This window comes from Dasypus novemcinctus, chromosome 1 (assembly GCF_030445035.2).
Source record: "Dasypus novemcinctus isolate mDasNov1 chromosome 1, mDasNov1.1.hap2, whole genome shotgun sequence".
In the NCBI taxonomy this organism is placed as follows: Eukaryota; Metazoa; Chordata; class Mammalia; order Cingulata; family Dasypodidae; genus Dasypus; species Dasypus novemcinctus.
The window spans coordinates 193,103,823-193,131,669 of record NC_080673.1 but is presented as its reverse complement, the minus strand read 5'-3'; positions in this window follow the sequence as shown (position 1 = coordinate 193,131,669).

Sequence of the window (27,847 nt, the reverse complement as noted above, 5' to 3'; positions counted from 1 at the left end):
AAGAAGGAACACCTGTATGCGATCTGTCTTAGTTTTCCAGAGCTGCTGTGACAAATAACACATATCAGTTTGGTTTAAGCAACCAGAATTCATCATCTAACAGTTTTGGAGGCCAGAGCTCGAACATCAAGATGTTGGCAGTACCGTATTTTCTCCCTGGGTTGGTAGCCTTCTGTTGAAGATATTCTTCATCACATATCAGAAGCAAAATAACTACTTAGGCATCTGAACTCCCTCTCTTTCTTAAGTATCCAGCTCTATGGATTAGATCTTTAAAGCTCCTATTCACAAATGAGCTCACACTCTGACTCACCTTAACAGATACAAAGTTACTATGTACAATGGGCTCACACCTGCAGAAGTGCAGATTAAGACTTGAACCTGTCTTTTGTGAACAGGATCATATTCCCAACACCACCTCTCCAGCAAGTATCTCTCCAACCCACTTTGCAACAACTACAGGAGAGCTAAACAAGAACAGGAACGAGAAGGAAGTTTATGTCTCAGGGCTCACCACAACCTTCTTCTACTTTAAGGAGACTGGGATGGAAGAGGAAAGCACTGATCGTGCTCTCTCTTTCTCTTTTAACCCCTTATGCCACCGATTCCGCCTGAGTTGGGAGATGGTCATGTGGGGTGGTGGAGAGGAAATGGGATTTAAATAGCATGAATCTGAAGTTTTAAATTGTTTCAGAGACATAACTGAATGTGTCTGGAAAGTTAGGGACTCTCCCCAAGATGTTCCTAAAAGATTTTCAAAGGGCTATTCTAAAGAGTATAGCTGAAAGTAGTGATTCTAGAAAAGTAAATGTTTCAGGTTTTATGTTGCATCCCATCCAAAATGAAACTCGAGGTAACTGCTCTGTATTGGGTTGCTGCAATACCGAGTGACACCTGTAGGTGGAGCCATACACCTTTTAAGGAACAGTATCATGGTGAGTTGGGAGGAACCTTGGAATGGTTGACGCCCTTTAGGGACGCCTGGTGCGGATTGTTAAAACTATGGATTCCTGGGCACCAGAATATCAGAGATTCCAATTCAGTAGGTCTGCAGTGGGCCCTGAGGGGTGGGGCTGCAGTCGGCCACGGGCTGTGTTTGAGAATCACTGCCCCAAGAGGGCGTCTAGCTCCCCTGGAGCTGCCACTGTGTGACCTGGCCCCAGCCCTGCTTGAGGCTGCAGAGTGCCTGTCAGCCTCCCGGGGAAGCAGGATTTGTTAGTCATTTCTCTGCGTGAGACCAACCGCTGTCCTCAAACACTTTATATTCTCTATTGTCGAGTCCTCCTAGTTGGAACTGGCTCTTCTCTCTCTTCTTAAAGTAAACTTTATTTTAACTTCAAAAAATAAGATAACAGACAAAAGGCAACTAAACAAATATGGAAGTAGTACTTTAAAAAATTCTGCCAGGCACATTTATCTCATTTAATCCTAAAAACAAACTCAATTGTTTCTCCAGTGCTCAAAAAGATATAAATGAGCACAGATAGGTTAAATGAAATGGCCAAGGTCTCCTTGTTAAGGAAGAAAATGAAGAAAAAATGCTTAATCATATTCATATCTCATAAAATTAAATCCCATGTTCTTTTTTGACCTTTAGCGTTAATATAATCATTTCTTTGCCACAAAGATATTACTTTTAACTATAGTCTGTAAGTTAAAATTTGTTGTATTTTCCCCATGTATCACCATATTTCTGATACCGAGTAGTAAAAGAATGTTCTTGTATTTTTATTATTAACCATAATTTCATCTACCACAGAAATTACTGTGTTAAACAGTCCCTAGATTATCCTCTAGCTGCCCTTCTGCCCTTCAATTGACATTAACCTCTCTAGACTACCGCTGTGAGCCACAATCACATTTATAAAGCAGCTGTGTTTGTTGTACTCATTATAATGTGCTATCATCAACTCCATCCGTTACCACATACTTAAAATTGACCTTATTAAGCATTCTACATACATCCGACATCGGATCCCCCTTCTCAACCCACATTCTGTCTCCAGCTAACCTATACTCTGTAGTCCAACTCCTTAAGTTTATTCATCATGGCTCTTTTCTTTTGATATGTACGCAGTGAGTGACATCTGATGGGGGGTAGAGGGGAGAGATGTTCTGATTCCTTAACTGCTTCAAGCCGAAGAAATACAGGGCCCATAATGATATCTAATCACTAGCTTCCTTTGCCTTTTTCAATAATTAATTTGACATAAATTCAGAGGTATATGGTCACTGCGTAACAATGATCTCTCTGGGGGAAAAAGTCCTGCTTTGTATGTTTGCCAATATCTGTGGCGTAAATACTCCCACACTATGGCTGATTTCACCCTACCAATGGGATGGCATCTGACTTGCAAAATTTCTGAAAATTTAACAATTGGTTTTCTCAAGCTGATATGGACGACTGTACCATATGGTATCTTCGGCGTATGGTTGAAAACAAGACAAAAAGAACAAAATAAATATATAAATGAAAAAAAGCCAACAATAAAGAAGAATTAAAAAAAAAAGACTCGCAGATGCTCCCCCATTCAATAGTTGGAACTTAATTCCCTTCCCCTGCCCTGCAGCCGAGGGTGGGCTGGATTTAGTGACTCCCTCCAACGAATAGCTCAGGAAAAGGGAAAAACTCTAAGTTTAGTGGAGAACTCTGGCCCACACTGCTCTAGGCAAGTGATGAAGGTTCAGTCACCACGGATATCACATGAGGAGAAAGGTGACTTAGCTCTGTAGTGTTCTTTCCACAAACCCATAGTCCCAATCTAATCATGAAGAAAATATCAGACAAATCCGGGGTGCAGGAAATTCTAAAATATACCTTCACTAGTACTCCCTAAGACTCCTCAGGTCTTGAAAACCACGGAAAACCTGAAAACTGTCACAGATCAGAGGAAACAAGGGAGACATGACAACTAAATGCAGTGTGGTAACCTGGATTGAACCTGGGCACAGAAAGAGGACGTTAATGGAAGAGTTGATGAAATGAAAATAAAATCTGGAGTTTAGTTAAAAATAATGAACACTGTTAGTTTCTAAGTTTTGGCAAATATTTCTTGGAAATGAAAGATGGTAACATGAAGGAAACTGGCTGAGGGGTATACAGGAATATATATATATATAATATATTATAATTATAATACAGGTTATACTCTGTATTAACTTTGCAACTTTTCTGTAAATCTAAAATTATTTCAAATAAGAAGTTCATTCATTGATTCAATGATTCATTTTTAAAGCACAAAAGCATGATTTCTAAACCGAAGGAACTTTAAATAGAACTTTATACTGTTCTTTCTTCACTGTAGGTAGGTATCATCGTACACTACCTCTCAAGTTCTTGATGTGCCTTTCTTGAGGTATAGGTGGTTAATCTCACTTTTTTTCCATAAGAATAGGAAATGGCAGTATCACAGGCTTTGGAATTCACATAGAGCAGGTTTTTGAGGAGGCTTTATAACCCCTTTGTTTTATTTTTCAAGACAATTCCTTAAATCAGAAGTGTACCGGTTTCTTTTTGTATATTTTACTCATCTGATTTAGTTATTTTCAGAATGTATTAATTTCTTATTTGTTTAGAAATTTTAGACATTAGAGTCAAATAATTTGCCTGTTTATAAATTTATGTCACCATCAGGTTTATAAAATTAACTCAACTTTGGAATCATTTCAAATAGTTTGTCTCATCTACCTATGTTAAATAAATGTGAGAAAAAATAAGGGCAAAATTTTCTGAAGATTTAGCTCCTTTAATTTCTCAAAGAATATATAAAAAAGTATTATGCACACGCATCTTCCCTCTATGACAAGCAAACACCATTTCACAGGATGTTGACTTTGGTGAGCACTTGGACAGGGTATAGCGGAGTCCAACTCCTCATTTGATAGAGATGGAAACTGAAGTCCAGTGGCCTCCTCAAGGTCACTCAGTTAGTTAGTGATAAAGGCAAGGCTAGCCTCCGGGCTCACTTCCATTACCTGCAGCTTTTCAACGTGTATTAGAATAGGAGGAAGAACCAGAGCAAAGTATACCCTGAATAATGCCAAAGGAAAAATGACTGCACCTGCGGCCCTTTAATAAGCATCCTTTTGTTTTTAACAATAATACGTATCTGGAAAACCATCTTTCATCAGCATCTTAATTTTTATAGCTCCTTAGTCTTGCTTGAACAAAAATCCTTAAAATTTATTTTTCAGCTTGGCTTTTAACTTTAATTACCTATCCTTGTGCCTCCATTGTAAGAATTGTGAAAGCTTTTCGTCCCCTTAAATCAGAAATAGCTGATGTACCAAGAGTTGCCCGGTGTACTGAGGTATCCAGAAAATAACTTTCATCAAAGGGCGATTCTAACAAGATGGTGAATTTACATGCACCATGTCTCTGTCCTTTGAAAACATCCTTGGAAATGCAACAGAAGCCAGAGAACATTTGATGGATCTGAGAGTGTGAGTAAAAACAATAAAAGACCCCCAAGCAGAAAACAGTGTCTGGGAGGCAGTGTGGAGGAGAAATGGCAGCTAAGGATGGAAGAGGGAGGCACTGCAGATGGAAGGCACACTTTTGTTGCCTCTCTCCCATGTTTTCTGGCAATTTAAAGCAGAAAAACAGCAGTCTAAGCTCAGCCCTGGCTGGAGAACACAGAGAGATGACACTCACACCCAGCTAGGGTGAGAAGCAAATAATAACAGGCGAGGGAAAAGTTCCTGTCCATTGCGCTCTCTCTATATCAAGTATTACATGATAAGATTATAGAATTGTACTACCCAGGGCAGCGGTCCAGCCCAGTGTACCTGGTAGAGGCAGTAAAGAGAAGAGTGAGAACAACGTATAATGCCAGCGGCTCCATGCCCTCTTCTCCTTAAACTCACTAGGAGGAATATTAGGAACAAGACTTTAGAGTCTCCTCCTGCAGTGATAACCGGGGGAAGAAATTCATACTTCCAGGGGAATATGATCTCACAAGAAAAATAACAAACAACAACTAAAGTAAATGGAAATAACCTATAAGAGACAAAGCACAGTGAATGGAGCAAACAGAAAAAGAATCTTAAGTATAATAAATATCCTCAAAGGTATAGTGAAGGGAATTGATAATACACAGCCAGAACAAGTAGTAGTAAAGAATAACCAGCCTGATAATTTTGATATGAAAAGTATAGTAGTTGAAATAAGAGAACTCAGTAGATGAATTGGTTAGAACAATCTCTAGACTTTCCTCCCTCCCCCTCTCCCAATAGAGTCAGAGGGAGAGGAGAGAATGTTAAGATGCTTGCCTTATTTGGGGGAAAAATAGAGTTAATTCCAAGTTTAAGAATTTTATAAAGAAACTACAATATAAGTCTTAGTAATTAAGGGTAACTACTTTAAAAGTAGAATGAATAACTTTCAAGTAATAGAAAAAAACTGACAGCAGGTAATAAATAGGCAAAGAGCTATTATATACGAATAACATTCTTTTGAGCACACAAGAAATATTCACAAAATTAGTGGTCTAAAGGAGAATAATCATATGAAAAATAGAAAAAAATTTGATAAAAGTCAACACATACTTATGTGAAAAACTCTCAGAAAAAACTTAGACTAGCAGGGAACTTCTTACACTTGTTTAAGTTTATGCCCCTAATGCCTAGAGCAAACGTTATCTTTAATGGAAAACTTTTGATCATTCCTATTTAGATCAGGAAAATAGAATGTAACCATCTACCACTGCTCTTGTAAACAAGGTTTTGGAGGTCCTGATACTACTATAAGTCAAGAATAATAAATACAAGTTTGTAGACTGGAAAGGAAGAGAAATATGACTTTATTGAAGATGATATTATCATCTACATGAAAAGTCAAACAGAGTCACAAGCTATTAAAACTGATGATATACTAATAATATTAGCAGAGACTATATCAGGTTGTATAAATTAATAATAGTCTGCTGTACCAGCAGTAAAAAATTAGGCAATATAATGGAAAACAACAATATTCATAATAGCAATAGCATATCTAGGAACTGAATACACAACCTTTACAAAGAGTAATTTAAAGGTTTACTAAGGGACATAGATGAAGGCTTGAATAAATTAATATATCATTATGCTCACTGATGAATGATTTAAAATTATAATTGCATCAATTCTCCTAAAATTAATTTGAAATTAAATCAATTAAAAATTCCAACATTATTTTTTTGAGGAAGTTAACAAGCTCACTCTTAAATTTATGGTTGGTTATAAAAGTTCATGAATAGCTAAGTCAACTTTTAGAAAGAAGAGCAATTAAGAGGAATTCCTTAGCAGATATGATGACAAACTACAAAGCCATAGAATCAACAACAATACTGGCACAGGAATAATTAGCTACAACAATGGAACAGAATAGAAAGTTCAGAATTAGATCCATGTATATCTAGGAATTTGATATAATATAGATGGTAAGACAAATGAATGGAAAATGAACTTTTCTTAAGAAGTTGGTGTTAGGAAACTGACTTATATTGTGGAGAAAAGGAAAGTGGGATTTCTACCTCGAATCATAAACAAAGGTGGAGGTTAGCCTCCTTTAGATGATTAGAGACTTAAATATGAAACATAAACCCATAAGCTAATGGAAAAAATAGGGGAATTTGTGAATGAAATTAGCTTCTATACTATAACAGATACTAATTGTATATTGTTATTCAAATCAACAATAAAAAGGCAAGACACCTAATACAATGGTAAAAGGACATGGTTAGGGGACTTATAGAGTGGAAACTCAACTGGCTTATAAATATAGGAAAAGAGTTCAAACTCATTCACAATCAGAGAAGTGGAAACTAAAAAGCACCTATCAGATTGGCAAAGATCAGATTATTGAAGCATATTAAATTTTGACAAGGTTGTGGGGAAGTAAAAAGCTTCCCACTTTAGCTAGTGGCAGTGTTGACTGGATCAACATTCTGTGGTGTGGTCTGGCAAGCGATATGGCAGAACTCATGAAGATATCATTTTTTAATATGTAAAATAAGCAGACTATTAATTAAAAATATGAACTTCTGAATAGAATCATGTTAATTAAATCATATTAATTAAAAATATGAACTTCTGAATAGAATCATGTTGTCTCAGCAATTTGAGCTTCTCAATGAATGGCAGAAGTCCTGATATAATCTTCTCTGGCAATGTAGTTTGGAGGAAAAGAACATATCCTTTGGGGTCAAACACTCTATTTTCAACTTTACTTTTTTTTCCTCTGCACCATGAGTAGCTTGCAGATGTTGTTAAAACCATTGTTGATATGGAACTGAAAACCGGGCATAGCAGATTACTCTTGTTACTATCAGGTCAGACATTGAAAGGCCAGTCAAACAGATCTGTGGTGGTTTGAAGCTGTATCTATCCCAGAAAAACATGTTCTTAATTCTAATCCCTTCCTGTGGGTGTAAACCCATTGCAAGTAAGCCCAACTCATTCATGTTTGGTCTTAATCCTCTTACTGGAGTCCTTCATAAACAGAATGGAGAGAGAGAGAGAGAGAGAGAGAGAGAGAGAGAGAGAGAGAGAGAGAGAGAGAGAGAGAGAGAGAGAGAGAGAGAGAGAGAGAGAGAGAGAGAGAGAGAGAGCACCAAGGAAGCAAGAAGGTGAAATCAATGAAATCTGGCAGATGCTGCCTTGTACCTTGCAAAGTGGCAGAGGAGCTAAGGATCACCAGCAGCCAGCCTTTGGGAAGAAATCGCTGCCCTGATGATGCTTTAATTGGGAAATTTTATCCAAACTGTAAGCTAATAAATTTCCATTGTTTAAGCCAATCTATTTCATGCTATCTGCTTTAGTACCCTAGGAAATTAAAACATGACTTAAAACAAACAATTCTTTAAAAATTACTTTTATATATAAGATTAATAAAATACTGCCTCCTGGATATGACCATTCCAATATTGATTGAGAGATTTCAAAGACTGGATGTAACTCATTAGAGAAAACTTCAGATTCATCTTTGTACTCTAATACTTAATGTTGTACCTAGCATTTAGGAACCTCTTGATCACTTATTGAAAGAAGGGACAGACCTTTTATCACAAACAACATTGGAAGAAATTTTGTGGTGATAGTGATCTCAGTTTTTTTCCTTCTCAGAAGGTTCTTTCATTCAACAGTCATATTTTGATGCCCAACTATGTGCCAGGGAATATACAAAGTACATTACATGCATCATAACCTCGTTGAAATTTCCCAAGGACACCACATATTGGAGCTGGCAGATCCCCACTGACAGATGAAAACTACTGAGGCTTGAAAAGCGTAACCGTCTTGCTCATGGTCACATAGGAAGGTGCAGGGTTCATAAGGTGCCAGATTTTGGGGAGAAGGTTAAGGGTCCGTAGTAGCCCACCCCTTCTCTATGGGTTAAGTAACTTAGGAAAAGGTGAAAAATCACTGCATAGAAAATATTAAGGCAAAGAACAGACCTTAGGAGTCATATAGATAAAGTAGATTTGGTGAGAGAGGTTAGAAGGAAATTGCCAGAGATGAGTCATGAACTTCTACTACCAAAGATGCCCAAGAGGGAAAAGTTTTTCAAAGCATGGGATGACTGGTCAACCATGCCAAACAAAGATGAGTCCACCTATTTGACTAGGTGTGACGATCCTTTTTCTCTTCGGTTATCAGGAACTCATTCGCAGGCTCAGATCTATGCCGTACATGATCAGGAGTAGTCATGCTAATACAATTACAATGGAAAACTAAGCCTTATTTAAAAATGGCCCACAAGATGGTGCTATGGGCCAATAAGAATATTCACCTGGCCTTCATGACTGAAATATGTTTACTCTCTATTCATGTTTTCTTTTTTTATCCTTTGCTAATATATTTCAGTCTGATCCCCTGTATTACTTGTCTATTAAAAATACTGGCATTTGTAAATACTAGCACTAATTCTCATGATTCCTGTTTTGTATAATCCTCAGTAGACTTTGAAAAACCTTCATTTGAATCCAGTTTTAATATGGGAAGTTGGACTTAATCGCTTATTTACTAAAAACCCTCATAAGACTGTGTGCAGTCATGCTGGCATTTATTGGCCCCTAGGGAACTTGGAAATTTGAAAAGACAGGAGGGAAATAAGCATGAAAGGAGAGAAAAGTACTCTAAGTATGATGAGAAAAGCAAAGAATAGAAGCTTCAGCTATGTTTGGCCTAGCAAGGGAATGAGGCAACAGGGAAATTCAAGAAGTTCATAGGAAATAGTACAATGTTGTTTCTAAGGAAAAGTATCTCATTATCCTGGAGTGAGCACAAGTTGGGGCTTTCACTTAGAAACCTGAATTTTTTTTCCAGTTTACTTTTATTATAGAAGTTGTAGGTTTACAGAAAAATCATGCAGAAAATACAGAGTTCCAATTTACTCTCTCTATTATTAACACCTTGTATTAGTATGGTACATTTGTTATAACTGATGAAAAAGTATTATTATAATTGTGCTATTAACTATAGCCCATAGTTAATTTATGTTAGGGTTTATTGTTTGTGTTATACAGCCCTATTTTTAGGCTATATTTACAATGCTGTGCTGCCATCACCACTATCCATTACCAAAACTTTTCCATCACCTACATAGAAATTCTGTACAATTTAAGCTTTAATTCCTCATTCCTTACCCCCACCCAGCCCGTAGTAATCTGTATTTTAGTTTCTGACTCTATGAATTTGCTTATTCTAATTATTTCATCTCAGTGAAATCATACAATATTTGTCCTTTTGTGTCTTTCTTATTCCACTCAACACGATGTCCTCAAGGTTCATCCATGTTCTAGCATATATCAGAACTTGATTCCTTTTTATAGCTGAATAATATTCCATTGTATGCATATACCGTATTTTGTTTATCCATTCATCAGTTGATGGACACTTGGATTATTTTAATTTTTTGACAATTATGAATAATACCACTATGAACATTGGTGTGCAAATATCTGTCTGAATCCCAGATTTCAATTCTTTTGGGTATATACCTACCAGTGGGATTGTTGGGTCATATGGTAATTCTATACTTAATTTTCTGAGGAACTGCAAAATTGTTTTCCACAATGGCTGCACCATTTTACATTCCCACCAACAGTGAATGAGTGTTCCTGTTTCTCCATATCTTTTCCAACACCTGCTATTTTCCATTTTTTTAAAAAATAGTAGCCATTCTAGTGCATGTAATATGGTATCACATTGTGGTTTTAACTCAAATTTCCCTAATGGCTAATGATGTTGAGCATCTTTGAAAGTGCTTTTTGACCGTTGGTATTCCTTCTTTGGAGAAATGTCTATTCAAGTATTTTCCCCTTTTTAAAATTGGGTTGCTTGTCTTTTTGTTGTTGAGTTTTATGATTTTTTTGTATATTTTGGCTATTAAACCCTTATCATATATGTGGTTTCCAAATATTTTCTCCTGTTCTGTAGGTTGTCTTTTCTACTTTCATAATAAAGTTCTTTGATGTGTAAAAGTTTTTAATTTTGATGAGGTGACAGTTACCTATTTTTCCTTTTGTTGCTTGTGCTTTGGGTATAAAGTCTAAGAAGCCATTGCCTAACAGGAGGTCCTGAAGATGTTTTCTTATGTTTTCGTCTAAGAGGTTTTTTTTTTTTATAGTTTTGTTTCTTGTATTTTGACTTTTGATCCACTTTGAGTTCATTTTTGTATATGATGTGAGGTAGAGGTCTGTCTCCATTTTTGTATATGTATATCCAGTTTTCCCAACATCGTTTGTTGGTGAGATTATTCTTTCCCAATTGGGTGGACTTGGCACCCTTGTAAAAAGGTCAGTTGCCACAGATGTGAAGGTTTATTTCTGAACTCTCAATTTGATTCCATTGGTCTGTATGTCTTTGTGCTAATAGCATGCTGTTTTGATTACAGAATCTTTGTAATGTGTTAGAGAAACCTGCTTTTTTTTTTTTTTTAAAGTAGAAATAAGAAAAAAGGGCTTAAATTAGATACGAAGAAGAGGAGTTAAAATGTATTCTTTGGCCAAAGGCAATCAACACATTTTTAAACAGCACTTAACCAGTTTAGGAAATGCTTTTATACCGCCATCCTTTGTAGGATTTTCACAATGGCCCTGTGGGTGGGCATAGTAACCAGTCCCACTTCATATGTCAGCTCCCTGGGACTCAGAGAGGCACAGAGACTTGTTCAAGGACACAGCAACTAAATGGGCAGCCAGCACAAGAATCTAGGTCTTCAGTGTCCTCATCTATGAAATGGAGACAATGACATCTATTGCTGCAGCTTGCTGCAGTGTGTTAAACTTAACATAGCAAAGGCCTAGGGAGAGAGTCCATAAATGTTAGCTAGCTTCATTATTTGGAAAATAGGTTTCAATGCCTATTTCCAAGGATACATCTGTGAAGGATCTTTGGCTGCAACCAATAGAAACCAATTAACTTCCTAACTTAACTTTACTAACTGCTAAATTCATCCTCCACCTCCCCTTCACACAGTCTCTGACCCCACTCTGCAAAAAAGGAATTTATCAGAAGAACACAGAGTAGCTGCAGAATCAGAGAAAAAGCAGAAGAGCCTAGATTTGGAAAGTACAGGATTCAGGAGAGAGGGTGATTATCCCAACTTGAGTCACATGTGCATTCTATAGCTAGGGTTGCTGCCTGGGGAGGAAAATTGGGGTGCTATTCCAAAGAAGAAGAGATAAGTCCTTGGCAGGCAAAACCATCAGGTGTCTCTTGCATAGGGTATTTCTAGAATGAAAGAGACCTTAAACATCCCTTTTTATAGTGATGGATAAAGACATATTTACTGAGCACATATGTGTCTTATACTGTTGTATTTATTAACTCACTCAATCTTCTTGATAATCCTATGAAAGGGGATATTATTAGTTCCATTTTACAGAGAAATAAACTAAAGCACATTTGGTGACTCAACATCACATAGTTGGTGAGTTGTGGAGCAGAATTTAAAACTCATGGGAAGTGGATTTGGCCCAGTGGATAGAATGTCCACATACCATATGGGAGGTCCACAGTTCAAACCCAGGGCATCCTAACCCATGTGATGAGCTGGTCCATGTGCAGTGCTGATGTGCACAAGGAGTGCCGTGCCACGCAGGGGTGTCCCCCACGTAGGGGAGCCCCACGCGCAAGGAGTGCGCCCCCTAAGGAGAGCCGCCCAGTGCAAAAGAAAGTCCAGCCTGCCCAGGAGTGGTGGCCACACACACGGAGAGCAGATGCAGCAAGATGATGCAACAAAAAGAGACACAGATTGCCGGTGCTGCTGAATAGAAGTGGACACAGAAGAACACACAGCGGATGGACACAGAGAGCAGACAACTGGGGCGGGGTGGGGAGGGGGGAGGAGAAGGGAAATAAATAAATAAATCTTAAAAAAAAACCCAAAAACTCATGAGAACCTCTGCTTGTAGCTACCACAGATAAATAACTCCAGAAACCAACAGTTTTTAGAGGAATTTTGCGATAATGAAATGCATTAAAATTAGGTGGAAGCATATGAAATTGCTGGTCTTTAGCCATGTTTGGCTTAAGAAAACAGCAATTTCCCATGGATCTACCTAATACATAGTGCTCAGAACAGTGTCAGGAACAGAGTCAGTGGCTGACAAATGCTCCTTGTTATCATTAGATGACACTGCCTGTCTGCAGGCACATGTGCTTGGAAAACTCTAAAATTAGGAGGGTCCATTATTATTTAAACTGGACTGGTCTAGGAGCAAAAGCCTAGAGAAGTGTCCTTTGGATAATACCACATCACAATTCTCAGAGGAGCAAGCTATGCATTGTGTGGGTTCTTTTTCCATTTGTGATTTCTGTGTGATTGTGCCGTCCATTCAGAATTTTGCTCCTGATCCTTCTTCTCAGACTTCAGCTAGATCATGTTCTTTGGGGCTGGGAGCAGAGCAAGATGCCCTTGTTTTAGTGAAATACACAGTGAGTGGAGAAGGCCTGGCCTTATCATCAGGGCTTGATTCTATCTTCTTCTTCTCTACAGTCCCATACTTCATGCCCTGGCAGCTCTGCCTCTGAGACTACCCTAAAAAAATCTAGGGTGTGACCTAGAGCTGGAAGTGTCTGTGGGAGCCTCTTAGCTCAACCTTTGAGCTGTTTATTAACAAAAAGGTGGGGGCAGCTAATCAAAGAGCTGCACAAAAGGTGGAGGGAGGGCGCTGCCTGCCTGGGAGCCCTCTCTGAGCCTCAGAAGAGATGGAACAATCAATGACTCCACAATTTGCAGATCTCAGTACATGGTTCCACACGCCACCCTTGAAAGAGAAAAATAAGTCCCGCAGGGACAATTCCATGCTTCTCCCTCAAATACAACTCTCTCTCTAATCGCAAGGCCATGCACGAGCCAAGGGTTACTTATTTTCTAGAAGGATAAATGAGGATTTGTTTTCATTGAAGCTGATTCCCAAGAAGCATGTGCCTCCCTGACTGCTGACCCACTCTGGATTCAGTCTTGCCTGCTGAGATTTTGAGAATATCATCAGGGTAGCTCCCCCTCTGTGCAGTCTATGTTGGAGCTTACATCTTCTTTAAAAGGCACAAATAGCGGCATTGCATAATGTAACCTGATGTTCTGACAATCCCACTTATACTCAGGCTACATTTAAAGGTCACCATTGTGGGGAAATAGTGGCAAGAGAATGAAAGAGCCTTAAACACAAATTTCACAGAGGTTCCTTCATTTTGAAAGTCTTACTCTATAAAATAGACACAAAATTGCCTGTGAGTTTAACAAAATATGTAAGCATAGAATCCATTTCTTGGGAAACAGGCAGCGTTAGGAAAAATTGTGAAATAGGTAGAGGCAGGCGTGAACTGGGCAAAGTGTGTCCTAGTTGTTCTCTGAAAGATCGTGCTCATTCATTCTTTCCCTAGGTATTTATCGAACACCTACTAGGTGTCAGAAGCTGTGCTAAGTACTGTGGATCAGGTGGTAAATAAGACAAATGTGATCTGCCCTCCCAGAGCTCACAGTTTAGCAAGGAAGATATGAAAACAAATAGTTACAATAAAACTAGACGCAGTCCATAACAGAAAAATATTGTGGGGAGTCAGTGAGTTAAATTGTATCCCCCTCTTGAATTATATGTTGAAATCCTAATCCTTACTACCTGAGAATGTGACCTTATTAGGAAATAAGGTCTTTGCGGGTGTAATTAAGTTAAAATGAGGTCATACTGGAATGGCAGGAGGGGCTAAATACGATAACTGGTATCCTTAAAAGAGAAAGGAAGACACACAGAAACATTGAGCCATGCAGTGAAGAAGGCCATGTGAAGGAGGGGGCAGAGATTGGACTGATGCATCTAGAAGCAAGGGACTGCCAAGGATTGCCAGAAAACACTAGAGCTCAGGAAGAAGCAAGGAGGAATTCTTCTCTAGAGCCTTCAGAAGGAACATAGCCCTGCTGACACCTTGATTTTGGACTTTCAGTCCTGGAACTGGGAGAGAATAAATTTCTATTGTTTTAGGCTCCCCAGTTTGTGGTATTTTATTATGGCAGCCCTAGGGAAGCAATACAGGGTGCATTTGGTGGGGGACCTGCAATAATCTAAAGGTGAGGCTAGTCCCCTCAATGAGCTAATACTTTAGCTGAGAGCTAAAGCCTAAGCAGGAGCGTACCATTTTATTAGACAGGAAAGTGTAACACAGATAGAAGACCAGGGTATCTAGAAGCTGGGAAGGGAGAAAGAGCACAGCTTAGGGGTCATTAAAGGGGATCTAGAGCAGGCATTGGAAATCTGTGGCCCACAGGCCAAATTTGGCCTGCTGTCTATTTTTGTGAAATACTTATGTAAAGTTTAACAAAATATACACAAGATCTGTATGTGGAAAACTGCAAAACATGGATGAAATAAATCAAAGATCTAAATAAATGGAAAGAAATTGTCTTCATGGATTCAAGACTATCTGAAGAAGTCCCTTCTTCCCAATTTGATCTATAGAGAGATTCAATGCAATTCCCAGAAAGCTATTCTGTAGAAATCAACAAACTGATTATGAAATTTATATGAAGAGGTAAAAGACCTAGAATAGGCAACAAAACGTAGAGCAGAATAAAGTTGTAGGACTTGCATTACCTGAATTCAAGACTTGCTTTAAAACTGTAGCAATTAAGGCAGTATGGGATTGGCAAAGGAATGATATGTAGATCAATGGAACAGAATAGAGACCCTAAAGTAGACCTACACAAATATAGTCAACCAATTTTTTACCAAGTTTCAATGGCAATTTAATAGAGAAAGGATAATCGTTTCAACAAATGGTGCTAGAACAATTGGATACCCATAAGCAAAAAAGAAAGAAATAATATAGATGCATACCTTACACCTTAAACAAAAATTAACTCAAGATAGACCATAGACCTAAATGTAAAATAAAAAAAAATAAAACTTTTAAATGAAAGTACAGGAGAACATCTACATGACCTTGGATTTGGTAATGAGTTTTTAGGTACAATACCAAAGGCACAATTAATGAAAAAGTAATAAATAAATTGGACTTTACTGAAATTAAAATTTTTTCTCTGCAAAAGACTATTAAGAAAATGAGGGGAGTGGATGTGGCTCAGTGATTGAGCACCTGCTTCCCATGTGCAAGGTCCTAGGTTCAATCCCTGGTACCTCCTAAAACAAACAAACAAAAACAAAACAAAACAAAACAAAAAAGCCCCACAAAAGACTATTAAGAAAATGAAATGACAAGTTACAGACTAGAAGTAAATATTTGGAAAACACATATTGGATAAAGGACTTGTGTTCAAAATACACAAAGATTTTTAAAAGTCATCAAGAAGAGAGAAGTGGCTGTGGCTCAATCAGTTGGGCTCCTGTCTACCATATGGGAGGCCCTGGGTTACATCTCGGGGCCTCCTTGTGAGGCAGACATGCCTGCATGCCACAGAGCACTGCCCGGCCCGCATATGCTGTGGAGTGCTGCCTGGCCTGCCAGCCCTGTGGAGTGCCAACTCAGCAAGGTGATGCAACAAACAGGGAGACAAGCAAAATGCAGAAGAGCGCAGTGACAGACACAGAAAGCAGATAGCAAGCAAGCTGCAAGGGGGGAGGGGAAATATAAAAGAATAAATACAGACACAGAAGAATGCACAGTGAATGGACACAGAGAGCAGGCAGCACGCAAAAAAAAAAAAAAAAAAAAAAAAGAAAACCATGGGGGGATTAAAATGGCTTAAAAAAAAAAGTCATCAAGAAGTAAGCAAACAACCTAATTAAAAATGGGCAAAAGATATTAACAGACACATTACCAAAGAAGAGATATGGCTGACAGATAAACATATGAAAGATGCTCAGCATTATTTGTTTAATAGAAAGAATAAGCCCTAACCTCTTGAATCTATGAATGTGCTACCATACATGGAAAAAGAGACTTTGCAGATGCCACTTAAGTGAAGGACTTTGAGATGGGGAAATTATTGTGAATTACCCAATGGGTGCAATCTAATCATAGATCCACAGAAATTTTCCAGCTGAAGTCAGAAGGAGATGGCTCTGGAGTTCAGTATCATGTCAGTGGGCCCTATTTTGGAATTTGTGTTCCTGAGTGTGATGGAGTTGGACTCAGATGTGACCTTTCTACATGTGCCTCTTCTGTCACTTTTACTGGACCTGTGGTTGACTCTAGGGTTGGTGTATACTCAGGGACTTGAATCTTTGGATTGTCCGTGTGCCAGCTGGGTCATGAGCCTCAGCAGAGTTGCAACACCTACTCTCAGGTTCGTTGGACTTACCCAAGTTAGCTAACAGGGAGGTGAAGATGGTCAACCATCACACCAGGGAACTGAGTGTACCTACAACTGCAAGCAGGAGAATTGCATCTATCATCCATGTGAATCTAAGCCCCCTCTCGATATAGAGGTGGAGTGGACATTATCATCCTAGGGTCCACAGGATGGAGGAATAAAATATGGATTAGAGTGGACTTACTGATATTCTACTATAGAACTATTATAACTAGTAATGGAAGAAATTGTAGCATTGATGTGGAGAAAGTGGCCACGGTTGTTGCTGGGGGCAGGGAGAGGGAAGAAGAGAGGTGATGTGGGGTCATTTTTGGAAGTTGGAGTTGTCCTAAATTAATTGCAGGGACAGATACTGGACATGATATATCCTGTCATAAACCATTGAATGTCCTGGGGGAGAGTGTAAATTACAATGTAAACTATTATCCATGTGGTGCAGTAGTTCTTCAAAATATATTCAACAAATGCAATGAATGTGCCTCAATGATGAAAGAGGTTCTTGATGTAGGAGAAGTGGAGTGGGGGATGGGGTATATGGGAACCTCTTATATTTTTTAATGTAACTTTTTTTTAATCTATGTATCTTCAAAAAACTACAACAAAAAATGATGGGGGTGGGGAGTTGGGAGTGGGATATATGGGAAGCTCTTCTGTTTTTTTTTTTTTTTTTTAAGGTAATGCTTTGTGTGATCTATTAACTTTAAAAAAAGCTAATTAAAAAAATTAAAAAGGAAAGAAGGAGATGTGATGACTGAAGGTCATATTGCTGACTTTGAAGATATAAGAGGGAGGGCACAAGCCAAGAAATATGTGTGGCCTTTAGAAGCTGAGAAAGGGAAGGCAGCAGATTCTCCTCTAGAGCCTCTAGAAAGGAACCCAGCCCTGTTAACACTTTGATATTAGCTCAAGGAGACCCATGTTACACTTCTAAGCCACAGAACTCTAAGAAAAGGAATTTGTGTTAAGTTACTAAGTTCATGCTAATTTGTTACAGCAGCAAAAGAACTCTAATATAATTTGTCATTAGGGACATTAGGTGTCACTACACACCTATTAGAAAGGCTAAAATCCAAAACACCGACAATATCAATTGCTGGCAAGAATGTGGAGCAATTTCATTCCTTGGTGAGAATGAAAAAGGGCACCATCCCTTTGGAACACAGTTTGGCAATTTCTTACAAAGCTAAACAAAGGCTTACCATTTGATTCAGCAACTATATTCCAAAGTAATTCCCCAACTGATTTGAAAACTTATGTCCACACAAAACGTGCACACAAATGTTAATAGCAGCAGCCTTATTCATAATTGCCCCAAGTTGGAAGCAACAAGATGTCCTTCATAGGTGAATAGATAAACTGTGGTTCATTGTATAATGAATACTATTCAGGAATCCAAAGAAAAGCTATCAAGACATGAAAAGACATGGATGAATTTTAAATTGCACATTGCTAAGTGATATGAGCCAGTCTGAAAGGGATACATACTCTTTGATTCCATATATAACACTCTTGAAAAGGCAAAACTAAAGAATTAGTGAGCAAATCAGTGGCTGCCAGGGGTTTGGGATGTGGAAAGGTTGAATAGGTGAAGCACAGAAGACTTTTCGTATTCTGAAACTATTCTCTGTGATACTGTAGTTGTGGCTACATAACACTATGCTTTTATCAAAAGACATAGATCAACCTCTTATGTTTTAACATAACATTTTGTGTGATCAATTAACTTTAAAAAAAGATAATTAAAAAAAAGACATAGATCATTATAGCACAAAGAGTGAATGTTAATATATGCCACTTAAAAGTTTAGGAGGTTGGAACTTTCCAGGATTTAATGCAGAATTTGACAAAACAATCTAACTGTATTAAAAATTATGATATAACCCCATTGAAACTTTTTGGGGAAAAGAGGCAGACTGTAGTAACTGGAAATGTGTGGAGACTATAAGACTAAAGACAAAATAAACAGTATCTAAGCACTGTACCCTAGTTGATAAAGTTGTTTCTCACAGGGGTATGGGTTAACAATTCTGAAACTGCTACACACATACACCAAAACTGAATAATTAAGTAAATGGATGGCAAATGTTGGGACCTGAGTTTCTCACAGTTAGAGTGAAGGTTATGGACAGGCTGGGAAAAGATTAGAATGATGCAAGTGGTAATGGATTAAAGTTGTAGACATTAGTCTGAACTTATGTTTAGCTTAATTTAGATATGTGTGGCAGTTTGAATTTGGTGAATCTCCAAAAGACTAAGATTATGTTTGAGAAATGATCCGTTCCTGTGGGTGTGAGGCCCTTTCAAATGGACTACATCAGTGAAGTGTGACTCATGTTGAGTCTCTGCCATTTTGCTGGGTCTGGTAAAAATGGAGACACAAAAAGAGACACAGAGACAGATAAAGAAAGCCATCATATTTGATCCTGCCATGTGGGAGGAAAATAAAACAGTTTTGCCCACAGCTGAGCTGCAAGGAGAGCAACCCCTGAGAGGCTCAAAGAGCTGAGGACCCAGGAGAGACAAGCCATATACCTGATAGCTGACAGCTGAATGCAGGAAGAATGTAGAGTAGCCAAGATTGATGTTGGAGGCCTGGAAAGAGAGAAGCCCTATTAGTTGCCCCCAGCTAAGCTCAAACCTTGGCAGAGATCAGTGGTCATCTCGCTTCACCATGTGGTAGCTGACTTTGGTGAGAAAGCACCTCTGATAGTGCCTTAATTTGGATATTTCATAGCCTTGGACCATAAGCTTTTACCCCAAATAAATTCCCTGTATAGAAGCCAACCCATTTCTGTTACTTTGCATTGGCAATCCTTTGGCAAATTAAAACAATGTGGATAGTTATGCGTAAAATATTGATAGATATGTGCACATACACAGATTAGTACACACACATGTATTTCCTTGCTTTGTCATATGAGAAGGCTTAGAAGCAAGAAAATAAATCAAGTAGTATTAGATTATAATCCAAAGTAAAAAGTAACTATCCATGAGTCCATACTGACATACATAAGTGACTGAATAAACCAACTGGGGAGGAGAGAGAAATCTCCCATGCAGAAAATTCCAAATAATTGATGTAGATACTCTGCCCTCAGGGAGGTGCAACATAACTCACTCTTCAAATGTGGGTTGAGCATAGTGACTTCCTTCCAAAGAATATAGAATAGAAAACAGAAAAAAAAGAAGAGTAAATTTATACTGGAGAAACTGGAAAAACACTGCCTCAGCACATGGGAAAGGGGGCAAGAGGGAAGGGTCAGGTTGCTCTTTTCTCTTTAAGAGTATTATTTGGAAGTTGAACCCATTGCACTGGCCACAGTTTGACACAGGGTCACATGTAATAGAAAAAAAGAACTGGGAAGTATAAGCTATTTTGGGCAATCATGTACCTTGCTAAAAATTCTGTTAGTATGGAAGAAGAGGAAAATGTGGAAACTAGGAGTGTCTGGAACATCTGGATTTCCAAACTTTCTTCCTTTTTTCCTGTCCCACCTCTCTCCAGGCCACTCTTCACAATAGAAGCCCAAGTGGTCTTTCTAAAGTGCAAAGCTGGTCCTATCAGCCCTGTTTTTAAGACTCTGGATTATTTTGTTTTGTTTTTTTGAAGACTTATTTCTTTATTTCTCTCCCCTCCCTTCAGTCTGCTCTCTTTGTCCACTCCCTGTGTGTTCTGTGTCTGCTTGTATTCTCACTAGGTGGCTCTGGGAACTGATCCCGGGACCTTCTGAAGTGGGAGAGAGGTGATTACTCTCTTGCACCACCTCAGCTCCCTGGTCTGCTGCATCTCTTATTGTCTCACCTCTCTGTCTCTTTTTGTTGCATCATCTTACTGTCAGCTCTCCACATGGGCCAGCACTCCTATGCAGGGTAGCACTCCTGCATGGGGCAGCACTCCGTATGGAGTGCCTTCATCAGGAGGCCCTGGGTATCAAACCCTGGACCACCTATATGGTAGATGGGAATCCAACTGCTTGAGCCACATCTGCTAACCCTTGGGATTGTTTTAATACATGGTATGACAGTTTGAATTTTGTGATTCCCGGAAAAAATAATGTCCTTTGAATTAATCTGTACCTATGGGGATGAGAGCCTTTGATTGCATTTAATTCAGTTAAGGGACCTTGATTAAGTCACCTATTAGATTGCTTTTGATTGGACTATGTCAGTGAGGTGTTACTCAGGCTGGGTCTCTGCTCTCTTACTGGAGCCTTTTTAAACAGCAGCACAGAGAGAAGAGACACACAGAAAAGGAAGCTCTGACATTTTGACCTGGCCATATGTGAGAGAGGACTTGAGGATGGATAGCAGCCAAAGATGAAGCATGGAGTCCCTAAGAGGCTGGACCCTTTGAGCATCTCCATGGGGTAGAGATGATCACCCACAGCTGAGCTCTGGGAGATGGTGAGTGTATTTGTCAGCTGAAGGGGTACTGATGCAAAGTACTAGAAATCTTTTGGCTTTTAAAGACAGTATTTATTTGGGGTAAAAGCTTACAGTTATAAGGCCCTAAAGAGTCCAAATCAAGGTTACTTCCTTACCAAACTTTATTGCCACATGTTGAAGCAAGATGGCAGGTGACATCTGTGAGGGTTCGCCTTCCACTTCCCTCCTGAGGCTCCATGGGTCCACATTCTTCTGATCTCAGCTGTAGGTTGGCATAGGGCTCATTTCTTTCCAGGCTCAGCTGCTCTGGTCTCTTCACAAGGTCAGCTGTAAACTATCAGATGAATGTCTCATCTCTCTCCTGGACCTCAGGATCAAGTTCTCTCCTTCTCTGTGTCTATGCCCTCTCTCTATTTCTCTGTGTATCTCCTTCTGTGTGTCTCCTTGATTGATTTTCAATGTATAAAGGCCACTAAGGGGGTGGGGACTCAAATTGAGTTACCCTAATGGTGTGGTTGAATCAAAATCCTAATCTTGATTTAATCAAGTAAACATAAAACCTTTGAATTTAACAAGATCAAAGGGTATCATGCCCAGAGGAACAGGCTAGTTTACAAATACAATCTCTCTTTCTGTAATTCATGAAGAGTCTCAAACTACCATAGTAAGTCTTGAGGGGAAGGCAGGGACCTAGGCAGAGCTTGGCTGCCATCTTGCCTCACCACATGGCAGGCTGCTAGGATCACCAGTAGCTGATTTTTGTGAGAAAGCGTCTCAGATGGTCCTCGATTTGGATATTTCATGGCCTCAGAACTATAAGATTTCCCCCTAATAAAATCCCTATTATGAAAGCAAATACATTTCTGATACATTGCATTGGCAGCCCTTTGGCAAACTAAGACACATGGGTATGGAACAAAGTGACAGGACCTCGCTAGAGCCATCCAGGATAGGCTTGATGGGAGTGTAGCATAAAGGTCAGACTTTCTGCCTAAGGGTTTCGACATTGGTGTGTAATGGTTCAGACAAATGGTTAATGGGAAGGGGAAGTTAAGGCATAGTGGGTTGCCTCATAGTTGCCTCATTGTTGGTGTTGCTATGATGAAGAGCAACACCAAGATGTCCAGTTAGACAACAAATGAGAAATCTGAGCACACACTTCTATTCTGGGAAGGAAGTTGCCAAAGGGATGCATATTTGAGGACATCTGGTATTCGGTGCTGGGTATAAAAAGATGAATAAGACATGGTCCTCCCAGGGAGCCTTGGGTGTATAGGGGAAGGCAGGTCTGTAAACACAATTATCAGAGCGTTTGAGAAGTGCTTTGAGAGAGGCATAAATAATGTGTTTGGGGCCCCAAAAGAGAAAACTTAGTTGTCTTTGGCACCAGGAAGGACAAGTCAGATGAGTTCTAGCCTGGGGCCTGTGGGTGAACAGGGGTTCCTCAGGCAGAGGAAGGACAGAAGGGTGTTTTGGAACAGAATAAAAACCCTAAATTTTCAAAGAGCAGCAGGTCAAAGAAGACAGAATGGCTCGAGCAGTGGCTGGCAAAGCAGGGTGAGATTTTTTGCTTGTGTGGGGGATTGTGATGATTGACATTGTAAAAAAAGCATGGAAGTAACCATTATAATCATTATGGGTAGAATCAGAACTTCAGTACATTCATGTTGTAATTTGGTGCTGATGGTCTTTGGAGTTACGTATGGCACCAGGGGAGGCCCCATGAGTTTTGAAGGGCTGGAGGCCAGGAAAGCCTGGTGCTGGCTAGAGCACGGTGCATGAGGGGAGAGATGGGATTTGAGGACTGAGAAGGAAGAACGGGAACCAGATCCTGTGAGATCTACAGCTTTTATCCAGCGGGAACTTAGGGACTGGATGGGACATTAACCCAGGGATTCAAACTGGGAGACCCCTGTGCTCTGCTTGGGTTGTAGGGGTGTTGGCATTTCATTGGAGGTGGGACCCTTATGGGAGCAAAGGGGGCTTCTCTTCTCGGTAAGACTGGCAGCTGATCCCTGGTGCAGCTTTGTGTGCTGCTGGCCCTGCGAGGAGCAGAATCAGCCTCTACTCATGCTTCATCTGGAAACTGCAATTCTGGGAGCAGAACGTCTGCCTCCACCTCCTAAAGACAGACCTATCTTGGGAGAAGAAGGGAGGCTTTTCACTCCTACTTCCTGAGTTCAAATCCTGGCTCGCCACTTAATAGCTGTCTGATTTTAAGAGTCTCTGCATCTGGGAAAGTGGGAATACTACTACTACCTAGGCTAGTGCCTGGTACCTAGCATTACATAAATTACCTGTTATTGTTGTTACTATTATTATTTTCTTTGTATTTAAATATTGAACCACCAATGATTTATTAAACTAAATCTTAGAAGCAAAAGTAATATATGTGGTAATGTGCCTACATTGACATCAAATTATTTGTTCCTTTACGTTTGCATGCCATGGGTGGTGCAGTGCTCCGTGTGTCTATGAGGGGCTGCATTTGAAAAATAAAAGAACTAAAAGGCATGTCATCAACCAAAAAAGATAACCTTGGGGTATCTCACGGTCTGGGTTGGGAGGGAGAGGAGGGGTTATTGCAATTACAGAACTGACGTTGGAAGCGGCCTTATCTCCCTATGAAACATGTCCTGGTAGAGATACAGCAATGTAGAGAGTAGGGGTCACGTAGCTCAGACGCAAGGCCATTCTGAGCTTGTATTAATAGTATCGGGGTTAAGAGGGGGAACTTGCTGCAGAGAGTCAGGGTTCCCTCCTCTGCCCTGGCTAGCTCTGTGACCTAGGACAAGTTACTCATCCTCTATGCCTCAGTTTCCTCATTGTAAAGTAGGGAGGGATACTAAGCATATCTATCTCTCGGGGTTGTTGGGCAGTTTAAATGAGCTAATGCTAAAGCGTCCTGTCACCTAGGTAGAACTTTCTAGGGAGATAGGGGCCCTAGACAGGTAAACGCTCCCGTCCTGGCCCATCCTGTAACTCCATTTCCCAAAACTGCTCCTGGGATACCAGCATCGGCCACTCTGGGATGGTCATATCAGTGAAAGAGACCTTCTGTGTCATCAGCGGACATCTTGGACATCTCCATGACAAACTGAACATGACCTTGGAACCTGACTCATTCTAGCTTCAGACAGTCCTGATAATTAGCAGGGACCTACCCGCCCACCCCACTGTCCATATAGTTAAAGCATCCTTCTCCTCCTTCTACCCACTGGACAGAATGGACCTAGGTCTCTTACTGGTCACTCCATCAAGGCACATGAAGTAGTCAGTCATCGCATGGCTCTGGGTCTCCCCTTTTCCAACCTAACTCTGGAACAGTAAGAGAATATCAGAGAGCCCTTGTTGGTTGACTTGAGACTTGAGATATCTGAAGTCAAAGCATTGTTTTCTCGAAGCCATCAACCTCAGAATCAGTGAGCCTCTGCAGCACTCAAGTGCCAGGCTGACAAAGCGTGAAGCCGTGTGTGTTTGGGAAGAAGGGATGACTTGAAAAGTGTTTTGCTGTCAAGTTTGCTTGCCCCCGGGCCTACACGGTCTTATTCCTGCAAACCCCTCTAGAAGCTGTTTCCTGATGATCAGTGGTAAAATCCCCAGAACAGGATAGGTTTGTGTGAAATTTCAGATTTTATGCAAGTTCACAGTTAGAACCCATGCACAATTACTGCTAAGAGTTTGATTTTGTCGCTGTGAAAGCCCTGCGGATTAGGCTTTTCAGAATAAAGGAAAAATCAGCTTCTGAACTTTTAGTCTCCCGCCGGATACTTCACGATAGAATAGTCTTCATACTGCCAGCGCATTTACAATGTAAACGTTTTCTTTTCAAGGTCAGGGTTTTAGCGCCCAAGGCCGCTATTGAATCTGCAGGGGCAGAGCAGGAACAATTCCGCTGGCATTCTAAAAATAAGAAGCTCTATTTTCAAACTGCAGGATGGGGTTTAAAAGATAGAGTCACAACGATTCACTTTCTTTTTGACTGCCATTTGAATCCCATTTCTGCCAATTCGGCTTGGGAGAAAGAGGTTGGCTCTATACAAAGGGGAGACCAAATTTGGAGAATTGCATAAAATTAACCCTCTTAGATCCTGGTAATAGTGTCCCCAACCTTCCCCTCCCTTTGGGCGCAGGTGATGAACTGTTAGATTCATGGTGGCTGAATCCTAAACATGATCAAGTCTCAATCAGACACACCAGCAGAGAGAAAATTCTCAGAAGAAACCAAAGCTGCAACAATTGACAGAGCTGGAGCCAGGGAGACAGAAGGAAAGAGCTTTCTAGGGCAGTGGCCGGTAAAATACGGTTTGGAGACAGGCTGGGGTCTCCGTTCTCTTTATCCAACTTCTTTCTTTACGCTTCTCATTCTTAATGGAATGAGCGTCTTTAAGCACAAAAATGCATCCAAAGTGTTCAATAAAAGGCTGTCTCCATTTCCACAGCTGTAGCAAAGTATCACAAGCCAGGTGGCGGGACACAATGGAAGTTTATAGTCTCACGGTTCCAGATTCTAGAAGCCTGAGGTTAAGGTGTCGGTTGAGCCATGCTCCCTCTGAAGCCTGTTCTGGAGAAGTCTTCTGGTCTCTTTTGCATCGGGTGGTTGCTGGCCATCCTTGAATGGTGGACTCATCACTCCAGTCTCTGCATCTGTCTTCACAAGGCTCTTTCCCTTTCTCATAAGGCATTGGTCCTAGTGGATTATGGCCCCACTCTGCTCCAGTAGGAACTCATCATAATTGAACTGATTCCAGCTGCAATGACCTGGTTCCTGAATTCAGTTCACATTCGGAGATACTAGGGGTTACGACTTCAACTTGGTGTTTTGGGGGACCCAATTCAACTCATGACAGAGGCTCACAATTATTAGTGCCAGAAGGTTTGTTGGCCTTGTAGATGCTCTTCCCTGAAAGCTCTGGAACACCCCAGGGGGAGTCATCTTCATCCTGCCTGGAAGGTGTGTCTTTGCCTTGAGCACAGAGGACTCAGGCTACGTGAATTGGAGGCGCTAAGGAATGAGTTTATGGGGAGGGGATGGAACACAGAGGAAGGTCAAAGAGTCTAGAAAAAAAGAGTCCAGGAGAGAAGGGCACTTCCCTATGAGCATTTGAGCCTGAGTATGTGGGGCTTGAAAGCCCACCCAGTGGGAACAGCAAGCACATGCCAATTTCCTCGGTCTGCTCATGGTCAGCTCCCAGTCGGACCATGAACTTTCTGGAAATGGTCTGCACCAGCACACCTGTCCAGACTCTGGTGGGCATAGCAGCAGCCTTCCACACATCCTGTGTGAAGCCACCCCCAGCGTCATGTTATCCATAGAACTCCCTTGAAACTCAGCCTGTTTTTTACAAAATTGAAGCAACCATTTATGGTCATCATCTATTAGACATCATTCTCTTTTCCATCAGTCTTCTGGGGTTTTTTAATGACACTTCTTAAATTTTTAAAAAAGATTTATTTTATTTATTTCTCCCCCCATCACCCCCATTGTGTGCTCTCTGTATCCATTTGCTGTATGTTCTTCTGTGTCTACTTGCATTATCTGGCAGCACTGGAAAACTGCCTCTCTTTTTTTGTTGTTGTTGCATCATGTTGATACTTCAGCTCTCCGTGTGTGTGGTGCCACTCCTGGGCGGGCTGCACTTTTTTCACACAGGGCGGCTCTCCTTGCAGGGTGCATTCCTTGTGCGTGGGGCACCCATACACAGGGGCGTCCCTGAATGGCACCGCACTCCTTGTACACGGCAGTACTGCATGAGGGCCAGCTTACCACATGGGTCAGGAAGCCCTGGGGATCCAACCCTGGACCCTCCATATGGTAGGCGGATGCTCTGCTTCCTGACACTTTTGTTAGTATCATTTAGAATTGCTTTTGTGGTGCTTGAAAATCTTGATTGACTGTGCAGCTCTCTGAATGGAACAATACAGTTTAATAGGCATCTGAGTGCTTTTCTCTATTCACTCCCATCTTAGAGTGAAATAATTTTATCTACCTCCCTATTTTTGAAGTCATTCACAAGGTTTGAATATCTGTGGAAGTTTAATATTTGACAAATAGGAGAATATGAATGAGGCATCATGGTGCAGGAAGAGCTAACTAGCTGGATTTCAGGAAGGTCACCATTAGATATGTTATATGCCCAAGAAGCATACCCTTTAGAAAATAACGTTAGTTTCCCTGAACCTCTATTTTCATAACTGTATAATGGGAGAGTTAAGATGGCTCAAGGGCCATCTTAAGTTTGAAACTCCCTCTCCCCTTCTTTATATTTTCCCTAGAGTCCCAGTCTGTACAGAGATTCACCCTTGAAGGGCTCAGCTCCTATTTTACAGTTTCCCCAGCTCTTCAGGTTCATTTTCATTCTGTAGCTCCCAACTCAAATGTCACTTTATCAGCTGAGCCTTCCTGGACTTCTCTGTCTAGGTCCCCCTGCCCCCAAATCACCCTGCTTGTTTATTTGGTGCCATGTTTTTATTTTCTGTCTCGGCCATGCCGGGAGTGCGCTCATGTGCCTGCTTTCCTTCGGACCTCCTGTGCTTGGACAGTGCCTTACACAGAGCAGGTGCTCAACGTACTTGCTAAAATAAATGAATAAGGTTGTGATTTTTGGGGAGAATCAACCTCCATTCATGCAGTTTTGCTGTGATAGAGTTCCATTTCTTAATTGCACCAAGTTTAGAGAGGTGAGAGGGAGGGCAGAGCAGGAT